Source organism: Mastomys coucha, unplaced genomic scaffold (genome assembly GCF_008632895.1).
Source record: "Mastomys coucha isolate ucsf_1 unplaced genomic scaffold, UCSF_Mcou_1 pScaffold6, whole genome shotgun sequence".
NCBI classification, from domain to species: Eukaryota; Metazoa; Chordata; class Mammalia; order Rodentia; family Muridae; genus Mastomys; species Mastomys coucha.
Window position 1 is genome coordinate 76888742 of NW_022196912.1, and position 24636 is coordinate 76913377.

Sequence of the window (24636 nt, forward strand, 5' to 3'; positions counted from 1 at the left end):
ATTCCTGTGTCCATTTTGCAGCAAAATAGTAGTGTACTGTATTCTACCTAAAGTATGTAACCTAGCTAGCCATGGATTTTCATCCACTGAACAGTGCCAAGTATGGACCCCGTTTGTGGAGCAGACTTTTAGCTCAACCAGGAAGTGGTGAAGTGATTAATGTTTATGCAACTACTACATCTGTGGGGATATCTTCCCAAGCCAGCTATTATTGTAATTCTCAGGGTACACAACTGAGTAAGATTGGTGATGACTTTTTCAGCCATGAATTGTGGGTGCTAGCACAGAAGGTATGAAGAATCCAGATTGGTACTAGGCTAATTTATTCATGTCCTATGACTTACATATATTATGTCTTCAGCAATAAAATATTCCTACACGGGCCTGGCACCAGTTCCTCTGCATGTATATTATAGCTATTAGCTTAGCACAATTTGGGGACTGTGGGCTGTGAGGGTCTGTGGGTCGCTGACACCTGTCCCTGCTCTTGAGACTCTTTTCCTGTTGAGCTGGAATGTCTAACTTTGATATAATAGTTTTTGCTTTGTCTTATATTTTATTTTATCATATATGGTTGTTATCTCTTAGCAGCCTGTTTTTATGATTAGAGAGAGAAAAGGGGTGGATTTGGAGGGGACAGAAGTGGAGGTTCTGGGAAGGAATAGAATGAGAGGAAACTATACTCAAGATATATTGTATGAGAAAAGCAGCTACTTTCCACCAAAGAAAATAAATAAAAACCAGAAAGCTCCTTAATTTTACTTCTGAACACTCATACTCCCTGTTCTACTCTGCCACTCCTATCATATCAATCCTTTTCTTCTTCATACAGCCTGTGTTCTCTCTTCCTTTCCTTGAAGTCTACCCCATAGTCTGTAATTCCTGATTTTATTGGGCACTCCAATTTAAACAGGTACACATTGAAAAACTCTAAGCTAGTATCAACATATGAGTGAGAAAATGCAGTGATCTCTTCTGATGCATGCATTACATCCAGAATCATTTCTATAATAATTTACATGTACATTTTGCAATTTCATTTTGTCTTTACAAATGAGTAATATTTCATTGTATGTACCTTTTTTTCTATCATCCATTCATAAATAGATGAAGACTGTCTTATCTCAGCTGTAAGGATGGATTTTATCTGCTAAACTAGTATTCTAAATATTATCTCCTCTTACCTTAAATTGCTTCTTGTCATTTCTTAGGTCACAGCAACAAATACAGTAACAGCATAACTTTTTATTTTGATTTGAATCTTGAAATAATATGAAAGAGGAGAATGAATTTATGGAACTATTTGATGTTTTTCTTCTATTTAGACCTTTCTATTTCAGTACAAGTATATTTTTAGTGAGGCTTTATTATTTTTAAGATCACATTCTTAAAAAAAAACATTATTAACACAACCCCCTAAGTGCACAGTATCTTTTTATAGCCATATCATATGGTAATTTTATATCTGACATTCATATGCATAGTTTTTAAATTGCTGTAGAAATTATCCTCTTATTGTAAGAGCTATTATTACATGTCACCCACACACAACTTTTACTCCTTACGACTGTTTTTCACCATGCTGCCCCCAATCTATTAGTAATCTTACAACCTTCACTTAACCTCCAGTGCAACTATATTCTCTTTTATTCTCAGCTCAACTCTGTTTCAGATTTCACTACATTTATCAACTATTTTGCTATTTATATTATTTGAGGGGGAAAGAAAATGGAGGGAGAGTGAAAGAGGAAAAAAGATGAGAAAAATACAAAGAAAATGAAACAAAAATGCTCTACAATAAAAGAGAAACATTTTCTATGTATTTTTAATAGTATTCAAAATAAGAATGCTAGCTTTTGTCTCTTAAAAATTTAATGACCACTACTTTGAAAAAAAACATGATTTTTATCTTTAAAATCATATTCACATAAGTGCTAAACATTGAAAGATTTGCTTATCAAATTCAGCAAGCTTAAAGGACTCTTTTTTTTATTAGGTAATAAAATTTCCAATAAAAATCTTTTGAAACAAGTTAAGAAATTCACAGGCTTAGTATATAGCTTGTATTCTTAACCAAATCATAATAATGTGCTACAAAAAGCCTGAAATAATTTTCACTTGAATTAGAAAAATAAAATAATACTCATAAACTCACATCAATGAATTAATATTAATTAAATGTATTGGGGCACATGGTTGGAAAATGGCTGATATAATTTTAAAATGAATATTGTAATGAATATAAGTATTCAATTCTTAGGAAATAGGAAGAATGATTTTTTGTTTCTGAGAATATATAGAATTCATGTAAATATTAGGAATATATTGCAATCATTATCATATTTTTTGGGCATATCAAATTATATACAATACAATAAACTAAACATTAAAACGCATGCTTTGATTATTAATTTATCTACACATATAATCTTAGTTGCATATTGTAATCATGTAAATTCTCATTTTTTTGTTCTCTAAATAACAACTAAGATTTGATTCATTTTTTTAATATTTGAAATTTCAACTTCACCTCTCAACTATTGGTAGTACATTTAGGAGCCTAATTTGTTAGGTTTTTTTGTTGCTCTGCTAAGACACCATGACCAAAAATGTATTTTGTGAAGGAAACTATTTATTTGATCTTATATTTCCATACCACCACCATCCATCACTGAGGGAAAAAAAGGGAAGGAACTTAAGTAGGACAAATACCTGGAGGCAAGAGCTAATCCAGAATCCTTGGAGGAGTGCTGCTTACTGGCCTGCTCTTAGTAGCTTGCTTAGCCTGCCCACAGTAAGTTGGGCCTCCCACATCACTCATCAATCAAGAAAAAGCACCAAACCCTGGTTCACAGGCCAGTCCTGTAGGCAAATATTCTAAATTTCGGTTACCTCTTTTGAAATGACTCTAGCATGTGTCAAGTTGACATAAAATTAGCCAGGAAGAAACAAAAAGCCTTTGAATCACCTCCAGTTTTTGTCATGTCTTTCCTTTTTTAATAGTCCTAAATTGTTTCTTGCAATGACTGAAGTGGACACTGTTGGTATAATTTTCCTTGTGGCTCTATCTTTTCCTTATTTCTTAACAAGAATGAGTCTAGCAGTAGTAATGGATTTATTGATCCAATCTCTTACATCTTTTCAGTATTCATATTTTATGACCAATTTAATACACTGTCCAGAATTAGCATTTGCAGATTAGCTATTTAAAAGGGGGAGATTAAAAACATTAATCTCTCCAGGTGAACTTGTAATTGAGAGTTGGAATCAGGTCAGGAAGCTGGCTCTTTGCAAATCATACCTTAACTATCATGCTTTTTCCTCATTAGCTTGCATGGCTTCAACTACTGTTTGCAGACAGTTGACATTTTACTTCATTGTGATTCATAAGTCTCATTCTATCATGTCATATGGCAACTTTGCCAGGCCCACAGAGATAGAATTCTGTGTTTTGTACTCCTCGTGGGGGGCATTTTCACTGATTGACATGTGGGAACTAGTCCACTGCCTCAAAACTAAAATGTAAGAGCTGCCCTTAATTGCATGGTTCTCCTGCCATGTTTCTGGAAATAAACTTTAAGTTTTACCTCTGTTAACCTCATTCAAATATACAAGGCTGGTAAGCATTTTCCAAGATTAATATAAATGGAAATGTTAGAGTGACCTGTTCAAATACCATTTCTTGGTCTCCACTGTTCCACAGTACCTTCTTGGAACCATTTTGGGTATTCCATGGAATAATACTCTATAATTCCTATGCCAGGCTAGAAACAGGTATTAAGAGCTTGCCCTTAAAACTGGGAATAGCATTAAAAAAAAAAATCTACCTTAGTAATCTACTAGATAGACCCTAATTTCCATCATCATAACAGGAGCTAGTGGGGAGCATACTGGATTCAAACCATAATAGCTACTAAACATTTTACCTTTAATTTAGTTATTTTTGGAAAGGGTCATTTCATCTTAGTTTTTTGAAGCATGTATATTATGTTAGTCTTCAGTGAAACACAAGTAGGCTCCTTCTGATTGAATGTGGACTATTTAGTGGTTTTTGCAGTAACAAAATGTATTTATTTTCTTTAAGATTCATATTTTAAACAGCATGGGTTGCAATATCATCCATGTTAGAAGTTGAAGACATCTGTAAGACAAAATTGTAAACTACTGTTAACCTCTGTTTTCGTAAATAACCCTTGAAAACTAAAATCAGCTTGGCAATGCATAAGAAATCATGAAGTGAGGTAAAGAAGAACAAAGCATGTTAATGTAAAATGACAAGGAACGAACAATAAGAAGAACAAAACAATAACTTTTGGTTACTTATTTTAACATTCTATTCAGAACTCAGAAAAGGGTATTAGATCTCAAGTGCTCTTTGTACAGGTTTGATTTTGGCACAAAGTGCTTTTATTGACTTAGACATTAGAGTGGAGATTCTTCACACAGAGCATTTAGAATGAATATTAGCCATCATTAAGCATGTAAATATATGTTGCCCAGTGATAAAAGTAACTGTACAGCGAAAAGGCAGATATGGTCAAAGAAAAATACTAAAGTAAAGTAGTTAGCTCGTCTGTGCTTTTAGATGACTGGTAGATAAGGGCTGGTTTGCAGGTGATACCCAAGCTTCATCTTGTCAGATGTCTGTGAAGAGAATGACCTTCCCTTCCCTTTGGTGACTTTTTTTTTTTTTTTTGCTTATTTCTTAGAGTGTTTATGATTTATTGTGAAATTGGAAAGTGTTTTTTTTTATATATAAATAAATATTTGAATTCAATTTGGAGTTTTCTGCTGTTTGGCATGTGACCTTTTCCTTGGAGAACCATTACTGTTTCTCATTAGTTTCTGCATAAATACGATCCCTCAAATTTAACCATAAAAATTCAAGAATAAATGTGAAGTAAATATCCAAATAACAAACATCACCAAGTACAAAAATGTCACTTACTTAAAAAATCCTTAGGGTTGCTTTAATTGTACTCACTTTTTTCTTGGTATCTATGGTACACTATGTATTCTGTTCTCATAGTCTGACAGTAACAGGGATGTAGGTACAGGCTTTCTTCGAAGATACAGCTTAGTCAATGGGAAGATTCTGATAGTGATGTTAGCAGCATTTTTTTTTTCTGTGTATGTCTTTTAAACATCTAGAGGGCTGTACTTTACTGGGCAATCTTCCATTAGTCAAATTTATTGAATAAATTTGCAGGATCAGCAATCACTATATGCACACACAAACAAAATTAGTTGACATTGCTGTTTTTTAAAAAAGAACCACAAATACAATTGTCTGTAACTACTTCTCTGAGAGCTGACATGAACAGCTCAAGCAAAACTGTAATGCAAACAAAAAAGAATAGGGTAAAATATAGTCAATCAGCAAGAAACTGTGACTCTAGTAGATAGATCATTTTAATGATCCAAGATTCTGAAAGAAAAAATTTTATGCACTTCCCCACTTCCAATTTTGACAAAAATTCATTATCAACTAATATAAATTGAACTTTAATAAAGAAAAATTAAAGACATTTCATGATCTTTATAAATGCTGACATGTTTGGTCATTCTTAATTGTCACTTATAACCAAATAGCTTCTTTTATTATATATTTATGAATGGTATATTTTCATTCCTAATCACTAGAAGAATCCATCTATCAAGCCAAATGTATAAGTTTAGGGAAATGTGCACATTTTATAGCTTCCTTCTATAACAATTTTATGAGTCTCTTGACTCTAATGTTCTTAACTCATTTGAGTGTCTGAGCATTTTAGATGATAAATATTCTTATCACTTTGAAAAAATAAAGTCCTTTAGTTTTAATGGCTCCATGAAAAATTGATCAACTAGGTTGTTTTTGTGAAGTCCTTTAAAAATTAATCTACTAACCAATGACTTTAAAATCCATCCATTTGGGTTAAAAAATTTAGCTCAATCCATGTAATAAATGATAGTTCATATAGGGTATCAGCTAAAAACAAACATTAATCACATTTCCAAATAAGGATCTGACTTCTAATATTAAAATTACTTTCATCTTTTAGTCAAAAATTCAATCAAATCATAATATGATGTATTACCCGTCATCACTTTTCACAACATTTTTCTACAAAATACAAAGAAGAATATCTAAGTGAGAACATTTGCAATTTCAACATTTCTTATCTTTATTAAATAGTGCTTAAGCATACATTGATTCTGAAATGAATACATAGGATACAGTATTTACCAAGTTGAAGGTATTCTTTGTAATTTATGCAGTCCAGTTTTAGTTCAACATAATAGATGAAAATTAAAACTCCCTTAAATGCAAAGGTCATTAAATAATTTTGATTTAAGTACAGAGATAGATGCTCACAGCCAACCATTGGACTGAGCACTGGGGTCTCCAATGGAGGAGTTAGAGAAAGGACTGAAGGAGCTGAAGTAGTTTGCAACCCCATAGGAAGAACACCAATATCAACCAACCAGAACTCCCAGAGCTCTCAGGTACTAAACTACCACCAAAGAGTACACATGGAGGGACCCATGGCTCCAGCAGCATAAGTGGCAGAAGATGGTCTTGTGGGTCATCAATGGGAGGAGAGGCCCTTGGTCCCCTCTGTAGGGGAATGTCAGGGCAGGGAGGTGGGAGTGGGTGAGGCGTGGGTGGAGGAACACCCACATAGAAGCAGAGAGACGGGGTCTGGGGATAGGGAGATTCTGAGGGGGGGGACCAAGAAAGGGAATACCATTTGCAATGTAAATAAAGAAAATATCCAATTAAAAAGGAAAAAAATGGCCGGGAGGGGTGCTTTAATCTCAGCACTTGGGAGGCAGAGGCAGGCAGATTTCGAGGCCAGCCTGGTCTACAGAGTGAGTTCCAGGACAGCCAGGGCTACATAGAGAAACCCTGTCTTGAAAAAACCAAACCAAACCAAACCAAACCAAACAAAACAAAACAAAAACAAACAAACAAACAAACAAACAAAAACAAAGGAAAAAATGGATCTAAATAAAAAGATTATTTAGTTTTTTGTAGTATAAATATCTCTAATTGTTGTTGAATAGTTTAAAAAAATATTTATTATCAATTATGTGAATAACAATTCATTAAAAATACAGGGTTTTGGGACAAGAGAGATATTTCAGTAGATGGTCTTCAAGGGAACTGTTTCTTTCGATTTTCCTCCTATAATCACTTGTCAGCTAACAACCTTATGTAACTAAAGTCAGGCAATCACCACTCTCTTCTGGTATCCATGAGTACTGCATGCATAAGGTACACATGCATTTAGGCAAATACTCTAACGTGAAATATAAATAAATAAAATATCAAGTTAAAAGGTAAAGTTTTCTGAAGAAAGTAATATGAAAATTCTGAATTGCAGAAATCAAAGCATATAAAAATCTATGACATTAAGTATGGTATTAACATTCATAAAATCTATTGTTCTTTTTGCCAAATTTTCTGTGATAATGAATATCCTTGTGAATTGAACATTTCAGGAAATAAAAACTAATCTATTTAAAACCTTAAAAAATAGGACAGGTGAAAATATTGTGATTTACCTCGTGATATCATCATAATCTTATACTACTACCAGACAAATACATTATAGGAGTGATTTGGAGAGAAGACTTCATCATAAAGAACTTATGCAATAATATTGATGTAAAGTGGAATGCCCTAGTATTCACACAAATTTCTGGTGAAAAGATGCACGTCTGTTTACTCAGATCTGGGTGAGTGGAGACAAGAGTATCCCTGGAACTCAGTGGTTCGTCAGACTGAGAGCCCATGACTCAAAAAATTATTAAGTAAATGATTAGAGTAGGGAGCAGCTGAGCCTTCCACTTGTGCATATGCATGTGAACAAAGCTATGTTCTGTAGCTTAATGTGACTTATGAACCTAGATCTGTCTTAGAAACAAAAATCAGCAAATATATTTTGGTGTTAAAATAACTACAGAAAACACTACTGATTGTTTTGGATTTCTGGAAGAGGAAAGGCTTCAATACCAAAATAATCCATCATGCAAGATGGAGCCTAGACAAACAAATAAAAAAGAGCACAGAAGTTTCTCAGTTGATTGTAAAGAACGACTTAAAATATAAAAAGAAAAGAAACACTATTATAAGTACACTCAGTGATCTGAGAGTCAAAGGAATTTACCTAGACATTGTAGAAGTTGCACACAGAAATAAAGCAAAGCAAAACAGAATACAGAAATCATGCTCAGTGGATTTGTAGTCCAAACAGTTCAGTAAGAAATGGTTTTGACTAGCCATCCTTTCCTTGGCTGTAAGTATCCAGTAATTATTTTGGAATTCAGAATAATATACCGTGTTCTATCCATGGCTTGGGGAGAACCAGACAGTCCAGTGCAATGTTGAAGCCTGCCATTATGAATTAGGTTTTCTGTTAGTACCTAAGCTACATGTCTGGAAATTACCAATTAAAGGTTCATGGGGTAATTAGTCCTTAATGCTTATTTCATATCTAGAATTTAAAAGCATCCTTTACATTTAGAGTTAAGGTTCTGAGTCTGAGCCTTTTTTTAACTTTAGCTGCATATTTCATTTTGACATTTTGTGCTCATCCATTAAAGCTGTGGGGACATTTTTTCAATCTTAGGTTTGTGTCAGTCACAGATTCACAGACTTAATAAGCTGTGTTACTGATGTTCTCTGTCAAGTAAGTGCTAAAATGCTGAATAAGAAAAGGCTCAAGGACTGCAGGGTTACCATATAATGCAATAAGGTAGCTGAACGTGCCTTCAGGTACTGCTTTGTATTCATATGTAGCTCTGAATCCTTCTTCTGTTGTTACCTACAGCATTTTGAAATCTGACCTATAAAGAGAATTACTGTGGTATGTCCTCCATAGCTCCCTTAGCTCCCACTTCTCCAATGGCCTCTGCCATGAGAATAATCTTTAACTGAATCACAAGTTTTACTTTACAACCTATTTTTCTATGTGAGTGATCGTTCCTTTTATGATTCAATATGATTTTTTTCATTATCTGCACTGAAAACCTTCTAATTTGCATTTTCGAGATATGTGTAGTAAATAAATGTGCTGATGCCAAAAGGCATATAGTTTTACTCATGTGGTCCTTGGGTCTCAAAATTCTTACATGTCAGTAGAATAGCTAAAGCACAATGCATACCATTACAGGGTGACTTTTGTCTTTGTTATAGGTGAGACAAAGTCATCGTATTCATTCTATGCTGAAGCCTAAGTAACCTTGAAATAAAAAGTCTCTTTTCTCAACTACTCCCTTCCTAGTTCACAGGTATGTGCTATCATGTTCAAGGATAATGGAAAGTTTGAAGAGAGATATACTGCATTATTGGTAGAGTCCCAGATAATACATACAATGCCATTTCATCAAAGAAGCATACCATGCTAATATTTTAATTTTTCCAATGTGCCCCTCTAGATACATACCAATTTACATAAACACATAAAGAGGGGATAACTAATATACATTTAAAAAACAGTGTGTTGGAAGGGCCTCTCACTTCTTCCGCTCCAGCTCTTCCATGATTTAAATTTGATTTGAAATCCCTTGCAGCATTCCCAATATACTGCTTGTGCTTCTTCATATTACCCAAACCAATATCAATTTTCAGTAGAACAGAAAGTGTTCCAAACTCCTAACCCATGTGGTCTTTGGGCATTTCTAACATCATTTCATTTCTATTCCTTTTAATCCATCTGATTTTTAATTTTCTATCAGTTACACAGAGGGACAATGTCAAATTCAAACACATTGATATATATCTATCCATCTATCTATCTATCTATCTATCTATCTATCTATCCATCTATCTATCTATCTGCATTAAAGTAGAATACTTTATAAATATTTATTTAGGTTTTTACTCATCCTCATATATCATGTTAAAATGTATCTACTATATTTGTTTATACATCTATATGCATGTTACCAAACCTGTATAGGAGTCACATAATAAAATATTAAATATATTAGTCAATGAAAAGTGTTGTATTTATTTGTTTTTGGAACTGACCATATTATGTATACTTTATTTTAAATATGATATAGGAAAGAAAAAGTAATGAGCTATATCTCTTAAACATGCTCTAATTCTTTTAAATAAAATAATAAAATTGCAGTCTGAAGATGTTGACCCCTAAGATTCTTTGGAGGTTCTCTGAGGTGATCATTAAGCAGATTTTTTTATGCAGTTCAAAACAATATTTCAAAGATTGTCATATAATCAAAACCTACTTTCTTCTTAACCCCTGTCTATTATAATTGACCTAAAAATGAGATGCTCAAATTTATTTTTGTGCAATGAATATTAATAAGCATGTGAAACATTCAGTTCCTATTCTTCACATTAAAAATTGATTTATTTCCCATAAATATGTATATGTATTAGAAGTTAAAAGGAAGATTCCTAATATAACATAAATGCTTTGAAATTCTTCTTACTATTTCTCAAAATTAATATTACTATGTTTATGGTTTCTTTATAAGATAGTCTTGGATATCATTGAAAAATGGTGATAGTGTGTGGTCGGAAGAGAAGAGAAAAGGGATAAAGGGAAAGAGGGAAGTGATAGAGAGATGCAGGAAGAAAAGAGAATGACCTTCACTTTTCAGGGCAGAAGATGACTTCAAGTGAAATTAAACTTGAGGGAAAATAATGTGATTTCATAATGTTTAGCTTGAAACAAATTTCACTTCTATGTAGAAAAATAAATATAAAATTTAAGAAACCTTAACTAATTACCTTTAAATTATGAGATTATAATTTGCAGCATTTTAAAACTACTTGTTACTTTTGATTCTGAGCATTTGCTATACATTAGTTATGTGAATCAAAATACTTAATTAAGTCAGTAGAAAATTTTTGCCCCTTATTTTACATGTAATTTTTTTTTGAAATTTATAAAAACCATATAGTGTGACAATAGGTTTTACTACAAATATCTTTTACTTTCAGAAATTGAACTTTTGGCAGACTTTGCAAGTTAATGTTATGCCTTAACATTATTTAAAACTATGTACTTTGTTGGCTTTCCTATCTAATATTCATTTGTTTTAAATTTTACTTGCCTTTATGGAAATGTCATCAATATTCATACGCTATATTCTTCCTATGTAAGCAGATTCTTCAAACTGAACACATAACTGTCTGAAACTATGTACTCTTCCAAGCCTCTAATCCAGAATGAGTATGTGTGTGTGTGTGTGTGTGTTTATGTGTGTTTGTGTGATATGTGTTTGTGGGCATGCATAATATGTTAGATAAATACAATACCATCTACTAAGAAGCAACCTATGGATATAGCATGATAACATGTGTACACAGTTTTAAGTGGAGTTCTGCCTGAATAGGATTCAGTAAAGTAAATTCTTCCCTCATAAACTAATTAAAACATTGATTAAGACAATATGCTTTTCTTCCTTCCTTTACCAAAATATGTGTGTGTGTGTGTGTGTGTGTGTGTGCTGTTCAAAATAATTTAGAGCAAAGCCTTTTGTTAGGGACACATAAAAGATATAGTGATCTATGATTTAGTCTTACTTCTGATTTGAAATACTCCAAGAGGAAAAATTTTTCCTTTTTCTCCCTTTTATTGTGGCATGCACACAATGTACTACACAGAGATTTCATAATTAAAGTCCTATTATAGTGATAAACTTTGTTTCTTTATGAACCCAATGCTTGATTTAATAGTGCTCTATGTCTAGCTTCTATTATTTTGGACTATGAAAATTAGTGAATGAATTATGAAGCTGACACTGAGCAGTCATCACCTATTACTATCCTCTGATCTCAAAGTCTTTCAGGTTGTCCAGTAGGTTACTGAGCAAAACCATCACCAAGTTACTCCAAGAGTTGTTCACAGGAAATTAAAAATACAGCAATGCAATTTATAGGTCACCAAGATTTATGGCTTATTGAACTGATGAACTCTTGCTGTTCTAGGGAAGTGATGATTAGTTGTGCTAATTTTCAGTGTGACATTTACATAAGTGGTGAGGGCTCCAGTAGGGCATTAAATTATTTGTCATATGATCTTGGATGTGGGCTATTATTTGTAAATGTTTTCCAGCAGCTAGTGCTTTTAGCTGTGCTTTTATCCCAATGACACAAGATTATTTCCATTTTTAATCAGTATCTCTAATTTAATTTTAAAGTACCTAGGTTTAGCAGTGCTCATGCTGAGAAAGTATGTTTTAATAATAGTGTTTATGCAAATCTTTATGATCATTTTTTTGCTTGAGAAACTAATTCAAATGAAATAATTTTCCTTTCTCTCTTCTGACACAGGGTCTTTCGGTATTGCTCATTAAACTAAGACTAGTTATTTAGTGCATGCAGGCTGCAAAAACATAGAAACCCTTTTATTTTGCTCTCTCATCAAGTGCTGGTATTATAAGTGTAAACAATTACATAAGGATAAGCTTTTGGAATTATTAAACTAAAATATTGTGTTTTGAATAGCCCACTAAAGATAATAACTATATTATATAAACTATACTTTTATGAATTTTAAATAAGGAATTGAAAGATAGTAGAATGGATGTCTCTCAGTGGGCCTTATTTTAAAACAGCTAACTTTGTGCAATGTGTAAAACAAGCAACATGATGAGTAAATGCTCACGGTTTAATTATGAAAAATACACTTACCTTTGGAATTGGAGTAGGGAAATTACTTACATGTTAATTATAAGACCAATGTACTCTATACTGCCATCATGATTGTTCAAATTTTGTGAATTTAAAGGAGGTAGTAAAGAGTATATCATTGTTGTCCTTATATATTGTAACAATGCCCTTTACTTTTAAGAGATTAGACTTACAAAGTTTTAAGAAAGAAAACATTGTCAGTGAGTGCTCTCCAAGGTACGTATCCATGATACCTTGAAATAAATAAACCTGTGAATTTGGGAGTAACATGGATAGATATGGGAGGAAAAGGTAGACAATGATGTAAATATATATTTCTACAATTTTTAATTGTCTTGGTATAAATTTCACACCATGAACCCTAATTCCACTGATTTCCAAGTCCTTTCGTATCAGACCTCCATCCTCTTAACTCCCCTCCTAAAGTAAAATAAAATGAAATAAAATAAAATAAGATAAAACATCTGGCCATGGAAGCTGCAATGTGTTACACTGTGCCACACAGTATTCCCCTTTGTCCAGACAGTTTTACTTGCAAATATTCATTGCCATGAACTATTGGTCTGGTTCAAGGCCCCTGAGTTCTGTTACACCATTAATACTGGATCCTCAACAGTGCCTTGAGTTATAGAGATACTGAAGCTTTGGTTCTTAGGACCAGCCTCTACATGTGCTCTAGCCCAGTTGGGATTGGCCAACTCAAAGCCCTGGATCTGGACCTGAGTGGCATCTGAGTTGGTTAGCCCACCAACTCTGCCAAACCTGTGCTATTAGGCTCAGCTCTCCAACATTGCTCAGGGGAGAGGTGGGGCCATCTCTCCAGAGGCTTTAGCTGTTGAAGAGACTAGGATAGCTCAATTTAGGGCCTCTGATATCCATGGGGCTTCAGACAGCAGCCCAGACCATAGATGTATACATGGCCTTTGGTAGTAACCAAGATCGAGCACCTACATTGACATAAACTCCTGCTGCCATTAGGCCACAGGCACAGCCCTTGGTGGCAGCACATGCCAGTCATCACCATGCCCTCCAGTAACAGCAAAGTCATCTCACTTCAGGCTGTTCTTCACCTTTATTGAGAGTCCAGTTCTTCTTCTCTTCATAGTGCACAAATTGCTCTGCTTCTTTTTCCTTCCCATCTCTTCACCACATACTTCCTCTTCTTAGTTGTACCAGCTTGCCTGCACCACTTGATAGCAGAGAGACCTCTGCTATTTGAATATATTTTAATTAAATTAAAAGAAGAACAGAGCATGAATGAAGAGTTTAGACGATTGTTTTATGCTGAATCTGGTTTTAGAGCTCTCACTGTCATGAATAATGAGACTTGAGTCAGTCTGTACTTTCAGAGACCTGAAGGCCACTTGGTGATGCTGTTTCAGAGTTAAAGGAAAGGAAGTGATATTCAGCTTAGAAATATGTGTCCTAATAATTTCTAATGCTTTTAACAAGCTCTCTGAGCTATTTCTTAGTTTATTATTGTTATTCAATATAATTGCTAGAAAGGAACCATATTTCTTGAGAATGCATGAGTATAATAGGTGTCTAAGTTTAAGACTGTGAAGTACTCACAGCAACAACAGCTTGGAAGTAAAACTAGGTGATCAGAGTTCATTATGATACTTAACTTCAGCACACTATCAAGGCGTAATGGAAAACTTTCCATGATAGTGAAGCAAAGTGAGAGTATCAAAGGACAAACCTAATTACTAATTTAGTAAATTACTAATTTACCTTTTTTTTTTAAATTTGGTTCTTTAGAGACAGGGTTTCTCTGTGTAGCTCTGGCTGTCCTGGAACTCATTCTGTAGACCAGGCTGGCCTTGAACTCAGAAATCTGCCTACCAACTGCTGGGATTAAAGGAGTGCGCCACCACCGCCCAGCTGTATTTTAGCTTTTTTAGTATTCACTATATACATGAATGGGTGTTACTGTAGTATCGATGTGAACTTTGCATTATGACATAGAAACACGTGAGGCTATTAACTTAATAATAAAGCTAATGTCTTCAAAAATTACATTTTGGGAGTGAGAAGATGACATAACTGCGAAGAATACTTACTGTTTGTCTAGAAAATCTAGATGTAGTTCTAGGCACTCACATCACAGGATTTACAACTGCCTGTAATTCTATTTCTAAGGGATCTAGCATCCTCCTGTCTCCATGGGAACATGCATACTGCACATAAAAATGCAGTCAAAACCCCAAGCATATAAATAAATCAGACATAATAAATCACATTCGGTAACTCCATCTAAAATTGGTTGATTTCTGTTCTGTGACTTATGATCATTTAAGATACCAAAAATTTTGAGAGAAGAACACACCACTAATACAGAAGTGGAGGTTCACAGCCATCCATTTAAGTGACTACAGGGTCCCCAGTGAAGGAGCTAGAGAAAGAACCAAAGGAGCTGAAGGGTTTGAAGCCCCTTAGGATGAACATCAATATGAACTATCTAGTACCCTCAGAGCTCCCAGGGACTCAACCACCAACCAAGGAGTATACATGGTGGGACTGATTGTTCTGGCAGCATGTGTATAGTAGAGGATTGCAAAGTCTAGCATGAATGGGAGGAGAGGCCCTTGGCCTTGTGAAGGTTCTGTGCCCCAGTGTAGGGGAATGCCAAGGCCAATAAGTGGGAGAGGGTGGGGTGGCAGGCATGGGGAGTGGGGAGGCAACAGGGGTTTGTTCTTGTTGTTTTTTTTGTTTGTTTGTTTGTTTTTTGTTTTTTTTTTTGAGGGGAAACTGGTTTTATGTATTATGGTTTTACTGAGGAGAAATCATATGACATGTAAATAAAGAAAATATCTAGTAAAAAATTTTAAAAAGGAAAATAATAATTTTAAAATCAGTGATTAAAAAAAGTAGAGTGTTGACATATTTATTGGAATTAGAATGTATTTCATATTTCTGTTAGAAAGCTTTTTATGCATATATATTTGAGTACTAATTAGTGAACGAATGTCCTAGAATGGGTTGGAATTGATCCTGCAATTAACAACAAGAATTTGAATGACTTTAAGAATCAGTTTTTGATGCCATTTCTTTGTTCTGCTTGCTTCCTTTGAAGAGTCCCTGTATCCATTCTGCCAGGTGTGGAGAAGATATGCAGTAGCTGACAACCTTCCATCTGACACCACTCTCAGAACCAGCATTGGAAATGCGTTCACCCTGCCAGTCTTCTGCAGCAGCCAGGCCAAGTGCTGACTCCTTCATGTTAGTAAGGAACTCTTCAGGCTCCAGAAGTAAGTTGCACACATTCAGTTTCATCATTGCCTGTAAGTTGAAAGACACTTTTTGGGAGTTAACTTGAAGTTTTGCAAACTCATAGGATAAATGAAGTCATTATTATTTATAATTTTTTTCATTTCTTATTTTTGAGTCCAATTTTCCTGGAGATGAAAAGGTACACTTGTTTTTACATTGATTCCCTATATTCCTTATGACATGTTCTGGTTTGTTTTCATTTTGGTGATCTGCAAGCATTGCAAGATGCATGTGCAGCCTTGTGGCTTAAATAAGGTAAAGGCTAAAAGAATAATTTCGTGACAACATAAACAGGTTCTGAATGGATAAGTATCATACCAAACTTGTTTTAGTGAGTTATGAAAACCGAAAGCTATAGGTAGAGAAAAGCGTTGCTCTTGTCAAGAATATCTTGCATGATTGGCTGGCTTGCAGTACGGGACAGTTTGTGTTTTATTCAGAGTTTTTGAGAGACTATGAAAATGTACATTAGAAAAATCAAACAATGGCAATTACATGTAGAAAAATGAATTATACAAAGAAGATTTGAACACTTGGCAAAATGCAAAACACAATATACTGTATATAACCTCCCCAAATCTTTTTATTAGATTTTTTTAATTTACAATATCTCCTTTCCCAGGTTCCCCTCCTAAAAATAAAATAAGAAAATAAAATAAAATAAAACAAAAACTAAAACAAACCCCTGTTCCCTCCCCCTCCCCCTGCTCACCACCCCACCCTCTCCCGCTTCCTGGCCCTGGCATTCCCCTACACTGGGGCATAGAACCTTCACAGGACCAAGGGCCTCTCCTCCCATTGATGACCGACTTGGCCATCCTCTGCTATACATATGCTGCTGGGGCCATTAGTCCCACCATGTGTACTCTTTGGTTGGTGGTTTAGTCCCTGAGAGCTCTGAGAGCACTAGTTAGATCATATTGTTGTTAGTCCTAAGGGGCTACAAACCCTTCAGCTCCTTGAAAAAAACCCCAGAATCTTGTTATTGAGTATATGTCATTTAAGTGCATTATTTCCTTGATTATATTTATAAGATTCAGAATTTAAAAAGTTTTTCTTCTGGAAAAATAAATCTTTTACAAACTATTGAGATTTGGTGTATTTCAAATATTATGGTTTTACTGGAGGTATGTTTTATGTCTTTCAAATACAAATACACACACATATATACATATATATATATGCACACATATATATATATGCACACATGTCTATGTCTATGAATATGTGTGTGCACACACACATATGTATGTCTTATATCACAGACACTTACTATTGATTTATGAAATGTATTCATATCAAATGACCATATTCAGAAAATATCTGTGGGCTTATTTTTATAAACTGCAAAGGTTTAGCTTAAATTAAACTGCATATTATTTATTATTTATGTTTAGTAAGTGAAATTATCCTTAAGGGAATGGCAAGGAGATGCTCCATAAGCATAGTTTAATTCAGCAACCCATTGTAAAGTCCAGGAAGTCTTCAACACAAATGTATACAATATTAATGGAGAATAAAGACTTGTGTTAATAAATTCTTTCCTTCTCTTTCTTTCTGTCTGACTTTTCTCTACCTTTTCTCTCTTTTTTTCTATTTTTATACAGGGAATATAATGTTAGGCTGAAATTCCTAGATTGAAATACCTTGAAAAAAAAAAAAAAACAGAAAGTAAGTGCATTCCTAGTTAGAAGCTAATTTCAAACATTTCCTTGAAAAGATATAGCATACCACTAGTGTTTCTCTTTTAAACAAGTATAATGGTTTGTACTGGATCTTCAGAACAAAATAGAAAATGGAAAAGTAAAAAGAGAAAACTATTGAAATCCTTCCTCCAACTCAGCTTCCTCAGCTGCATTATTGTTTTAATGCTATTTTTCTATGCCATTTTAGTTTTTGGCCAGAAAAAGCACACTTTTTCCATGCCACATCTTCCTAACTTAAGGTTTGAAAGAAAAACTCTGTTCAGGAAACAAAAATTTATACATAATCATGTCTGAATAGAAAATGTATTCATGTATACACATTTGTGTAAGTACATGCATATGCATGTTAAACTGTTCTGTGAATACATAATAGCAACAAGATCTCCATAATTTATTGTCCTTTCTAGACATTAAAAAGTTTTAATAATAAATAATATTTAAGTTATTATTTAACCCTGCATAAACTACATATTTAAGATTTACAAATTATTTCTTATAGTAAGATTGATGTTACTATACATATGTAGTATATTGTGAAGAATAATTCCTTTTAGTAGAGCTATTTAATAAGAAGAATTACCTTGCAATTCCTAGAATTAATTAATAAATAGTTCATTAATTTTATACTTTTAAACATTTTTTTAAATTTCTTTTTGTTATTAGATATTTTCTTTATTTACATGTCAGATGATATCTCCTCTCCTGGCTTCCCCTTTGGAAAAAAAGAAAAAAAAAAAGAAAGGAAAAACAAAGCAAAACAAAACAAAACCACACATATATATATATATAAACACACATGTCTATGTCTATGAATATGTGTGTGCATACACATATGTGTATCTTATATCACAGACACTTATTATTGATTTATGAAATGTACTCATATCAAATGGCCATATTCAGAAAATATCTGACCTGTTCCCTCCCCCTGCTCACCAGCCCACCCTCTCCCACTTCTTGACCCTGGCATTCCCCTACACTGGGGCATAGAACCTTCACAGGGCCATGGGCCTCTCTTCCCATTGATGACCAACTGGACCATCTGCTATACATATGCAGCTGGAGCCATGAGTGCCACCATGTGTACTCTGGTTGGTCTTTAGTCCCTGGGAACTCTGAGGGTACTAGTTTGTTCATATTGTTGTTCGTCCGATGGGGCTGCAAATCCAAACCAGATATACTGCAACTAATAGAAGAGAAAGTGGGGAAGAGCCTCAAGCACCTGGGCACAGGAAAAATTTTCCTGAAGAGAACATGAGTGGCTTATGCTCGAAGATCAAAATTTACTAATGGGACCTCAAAAATTACAAAGCTTCTGTGAGGCAAAGGACACTCTCAATAAGACAAAACAGTAACAAATAGATTGGGAAAAGATCTTTACCAGTCCTATATCTGATAGAGAACTAATATCCAATATATACTCAAAGAACTCAAGAAGATAGACTCCAGAGAACCAAATAATCCTATTCAAAAATGGGGTACAGAGCTAAACAAAGAATTCTCAACTGAGGAATATAGAATGGCTGAGAAGCACCTAAAGAAATGTCCACTGTCCTTAGCCATCAGGGAAATGCAAATCAAAGCAACTCTGAAATTCCACCTCACACCAGTCAGGATGACTAGAATAAAAAAGTCAGGTAACAGCAGATGCTGGCGAAGTTGTGGAGAAAGAAGAACACTTTTAAACATTTTTTATGAGACTGCAAGTAACATGCTCAACCAGATTAATGCAATTTTTACATTTTATATATTTATATATGTGAACTTAAATGTTCAATCCACATAAACCTATAAATCTTGAATCATCAATAGAAGAACAATACCTAAACTGAGAAAGCTTACCTAATTGTTAGAAGCAAGCATAAACTTGATTCAGTAATTCCTAAATGAAGATCAGACTAAGAAAATGTTAAATTATGCATTTCTCAGTAAAAAAAGAAGAAATAAAAAATCTTTAAAAGATTCTCAAATAAAGCCAACCTAAAACAGATTCTACTAAACATTGTGTTCAGTACATATCTTGAAATCCACATTCACTAAGATGCTACTTATTACCTAAGTGCTTTGCATTTAACATGTTTCAGGAGAATCTTAGATACTTTTTAAATAAATCCTTTTCATATCTTTGGCTGCATCTGAAAGACAAGGGCAGGATCTTGCTATTAGCAAACAGGTCTAGAAATATGGTGTCAAACTCCTAAGAGAAGGAGGGAGACAAGGCCGCTCATTAACATAAGGCATCAGCAATGAAGTACCATCAAACTTTGATAGCACCAGAGAATTCCATTAGGTAAATCATGCTCCCTCTTTGCATTTGTCAAATGTCTCCTCTCACCTAATCTGCTCAGATTTATCTACAAAACAAGACCTTGCTTTTGCTTTTCTGAAGCAGGTACAAAAGAATATAAATCAAAATTCTCATTAAACCACAATTACACACTTGTAGGGGAATAAGGATAACACAGAAGAGCAGGACCTACCACAGGGTAAACAAGAATTAAAAAGTAAATATTGTCATGTGGCATAAGTGTGTGAAATAGCATCATCCAAGACAATGAAGATAGATTAATTGGAAATTGAATTTGTCTGCCTTTCAGAGATAGATTTCAACCTTATACGGCTGTTAATGAGCTGATGTGTTGTCCTTTTGAGATAAAAATCCCAGAAGCTTGAGTGACAGACAATACAGTCTTCCAAAAGCCCGTACCGGCCAAGAACAGAATGTGAATTTTGTCTTAGCTGGCTGATCTTGATGGAGAGTCTGTTGTGTGTGCTTCTGCTTTGTGTTGGCTTGCAGAAGTGCTGGTGCAGTATCTTCCTACAGTGCAGTGCCTTGTCCAGAGGTCTGCACAGATGCTCTCTGCCTTTGCAGATAGTGAGTTCTTTACATTTAGGGCTAGGAGAAATTAATGCCCTGTGAGAAGTACTTTCAGCAATTGGCTTTCAGTGAGTAGAAGCAATTTGCCTTGTTAGGTATTGGCTTGTAAATAAATCAGGATGAGCCAATGTATATTAATTCAATTTTAGGCTATCTTGGTTACCCTGATGAGGACCTTTTTCCTGTAGTTAATTGCCATTCATCAGTGAAGGCAACTGTGGAGCATTGTCAGATTTAGAATATTTTGGGTAAATGGATGTATCTCTCATCAACATTAAACAGAGTGTGGGAGGCATTGCAGCAAGAAAAACCTTGGCAGTCTAGCCAAAGGCTACTTTTAGTGAAAATCCATGACTTACTGTGGGAAGAAATTCAGAATAAAAGGATATAATGCTAAACTTCCAACAAAACTTCCAGTGATTTCTATGTGAATAGACTAAGTGATATAGAATTATCAACTGAGAAGGTCAAAAATATGAGAAAACTTGGAGACTTGATTTTGAAATACGAAGTTAAATGGCATACTTGAGTACAGTAATGGAGTTTTGGCACAAAAATATTTCTAGAATTGTTAAAGAGATGGTAATGAAAGATGATAAAATGGAAGAAATGCAGTTGGGACTGCTGATGTGTGGGCGGTGCTCAGGCTGTTGGCCAGTGGTCACCGCCTTTGTCACTGCTGAACGCCTACACCTACTGTCTGGATCTGACACTGAATGGTGGATATTTGTATCCACCTCTAATTAACCTCAATTTTGGATTTGGTAATATTCAAGGAGTGATTGACTTGGCATAGAAATAACTCTTCATGATAAGCTTGACACCCCCAAGGCAGGAACATTGGCTTAGGCTATAAAGTGAGGACTCTGCAGCTTTCAACTCATCTGTTTCTTGCAAGGTGGTATTTTTCTCCTGATTACAGGCAGGTTTAAAATCTCTGATAAGAATCAAGGTTTCCTTTTGATAATTTGCACATAGATAGAGACTGCTGTGATAAGTTTTGAAGCCTTAACATATTGTTTAGTATCTAAAATAAATACCATTTTTACATCAACTTACTTATTTATGACTTGAGTATAGAGTTCCATTAAAATAAATGAACACCTCTTACATTATTTCAGTGCTTCACATGGTAATGATACAAACACAGAAATAATCCACAATTTAAAAACCTGAATTTATTATTTATGAGGTGAAAGAAAGATAAATATTAGCATAACAAGGATTTTCTGCATCAAAAAGGGCTTGTAACATAATACTCATAACTGGAATTGTGTGAAATTTTAACATGAAAGTTTTGTATTACCATGTTTATATTGTTAGGTCTTTCCAATATGTCTTATATTCATGTTTAAACAAAATAGTAGATTTTTCCAACCCTGTACTATGTATATTAACAACTGATTCTGTGTGGCTTGCACAGTTTTAGTGAGTGTGCATCTCTGGCATTGATGAGCTCTTTATGTTGTCAAGCAGAAATGCTTCCATGTGGAAAATAGGAACAAAGAAAAAAAATCATAAGACATAGTGATGCAATCAGAGCATGAACGGGTATCTGAGTTGTTACATGGTAGGTTCTCACTCTCTAGCTATCATAACACACGTTTTTTTAAAAAATAAAGATATTTTTCAGAATGCTTAGTGTATTTGAGGAATGCTTTTAGATTGGAAGTACTAATTTCTGACTGTTTAGGGACAAAATTCAGAAATGTAGGTGATTATACAAGGGTATTTGTCTCACAAGTTTTATAAAGCCCCAGGAAGAAAGTGAAGTTTGATGAAGATAGTAGAGAAGGAAATGTCATGCAAGAATCATCAACTCCATATGATTTGGGTTTAACCTGTTCTGATAGTTTCATTCTAATTTGTTTTTGACATGATGTCCATGAGATCTAAGTAGGACTTTCTGTTCTTGTATATTTTAAATTTCAAAAATTAAGTTTGCTGTGTAGACATAGGAATATGTTTCATATAAATAAGAAAACACAACTTTTTACCTCTGGGAATGATGTTCTTTTCTGTGCTAACTCATAAATCAGTTTGAACCTGAAAAACATAGTCACTTTGGTTCATATTAAGGATAATATGACATAAAATTTTGACCAACCCACAGAAAAGTCACCAATATTTTCCCACAAAATATTAATGATGAAAACAGCAAATAAATATCAGTTTTACTATAAAAGTATACCACCCTTTAACAAGTAGATATACAAGGCAGTATGATACATATATAAGATGGAATAATAAACTATACAGGAGAAATAATCAAATCTGCCACTTGAGATACTAAGAAAGAAAGTGATCATCATGTTAAATGAAATAGGTTAGGCTGACCAGAGAAAAATAAAAACCATGTGATCTCACTGATACTTGGAATCCATTAATTATAGAAGTCAGAGAAGAGGGAAGTGGAATGAGGAAACCTTGAGGCCAGTCATAAAAAGAAGAAAATGAAAATGTTGATCATTACCTATTAGGTTTCCATTGCATAGGGGTGAGTAGTTATGGTTTGATATTACATGGTAACTGCATATCAGAAGCTTATTAGTATTTCAGAGACTAGTGTTCTAAGTTTGAAAGTTTTCATTCCAGATACATGACAAATACTTATGGCAATTGATGCACACATAGTAAATTGAACATTATGAAATCTCTTAGTAGAAACACCATAAGTAATCCCACTTATATGTATAGTTTTATGCTTTTATGCATTGGTTTAAAGAAAGGGATAGGGTTGATGAGATCACTCTACAGGTAAAGATATTTAGATTTCAAACCTAGTGACTTAAATTGGATCCCACATTGGAAGGAGGGATCCATATTCTGAAAGCTGTACTCTGATCCTTTGGTGTGATGTATGTCTATACATACATAAACACACATAATGTACACACAGGAGCAAAGGTATTAATAGTAATATATTAAATATTTTATAAAGGAGAACAATTATAATGATACAGAATAAGATATGAATAACACATTATTGAAAACACTGTTTAAAAGATAATACCATAGCACTGCCATCTTTATGAAGGATGAGAAACTTTACAGATTCTCATCATCTTAGAATTAAATGCATTCTTACATGCTGTGGACATACAAACTTTACACCATATTGTTAATAATAAATTAATCATTTCTATAGTTCTGATGAACAGATACTTGATAAATTTTTAAAAAAACTGTAAATGTAGAAATAAGATTTCCTAAGATTATATGCGTATGTACACAAATATCTAAATGTCTACATTTTGTGATTGAATAGTTGTAAATACTGGGACTTAAAAAAAGCTTCATGTAAATGAAACTAAAGAAACTATGAATGCTTCCACAGTTTTGCTGTTGAGCTTTGTTTGTTTCATACAGTTAAAAAAAAAATTATTTATACTATTTGAAAGTGCTGGCTGAAAGGAGCCTCCTGAGAGGCTCTGCCAGTGCCTGACTAACACTGAAATAGAGGCTCACAGCCATCCATTGGACTGAGCACAGGATCCTCAATGAAGGAGCTAGAGAAAGGATCCAAGGAGCTAAAGGGTTTTACAACCCCATAGGAGGAACAAAAATATGAACTAACCAGTACCCTCAGAGCTCCCAGGGACTAAACCACCAAGAAAAGAGTACACTTGATGGACTCATGGCTCTAGCTACATATGTAGCAGAGGATTGCCTACTTGTCATCAATGAGAGGAGAGGTCCTTGGTCCTTTGAAGGCTCAATGCCCCAGTGTAGGGGAATGCCAAGGCCAGGACGCTGGAGATGGTGGGTTGGTGAGCACAGGGATGGGGAGGAAACAGTTTTTTTTTTTTTTTTTTTTTTGGAGGGCAATCCAGGAAAGGGGATTACATTTGAAATGTAAATATAGAAAATATCTAATAGAAAAAGATATGTGTATTTACTTTCTTTATTAGGTAAAAAACTCTTTGAAATTACATTATTCATCAATTTACTTGACTCTTTTCATTTATTTATTTTTCATTAGATATTTTCTTTATTTACATGTAAATTTATCCTTTCCTAGTTTCCCCAGCAAAAAACAAACAAACAAACAAGCAAAAACAACAAAAACAAACCCCTGTTGCCTGCCCCCTCCCCATGCCTGCCACCCCACCCTCTCTCAC

The 24636-nt window shown here is 34.2% G+C and overlaps 1 protein-coding gene across 7 annotated transcripts in view; it reads left to right on the forward strand.

The window, feature by feature from the left end:
- The window catches only part of Lrfn5 (leucine rich repeat and fibronectin type III domain containing 5), a 297221-nt gene that overhangs the window by 124576 nt on the left and 148009 nt on the right, over positions 1-24636 (forward strand). For 6 of the 7 annotated variants that reach the window (XM_031357359.1, XM_031357364.1, XM_031357357.1 and 3 more), the window contains one exon: positions 15735-15909. The gene's annotated coding sequence lies outside the window, so the exon portion shown is untranslated. The remainder of the gene's footprint in view (positions 1-15734; positions 15910-24636) is intronic. The other variant, XM_031357360.1, reaches the window with a different exon arrangement.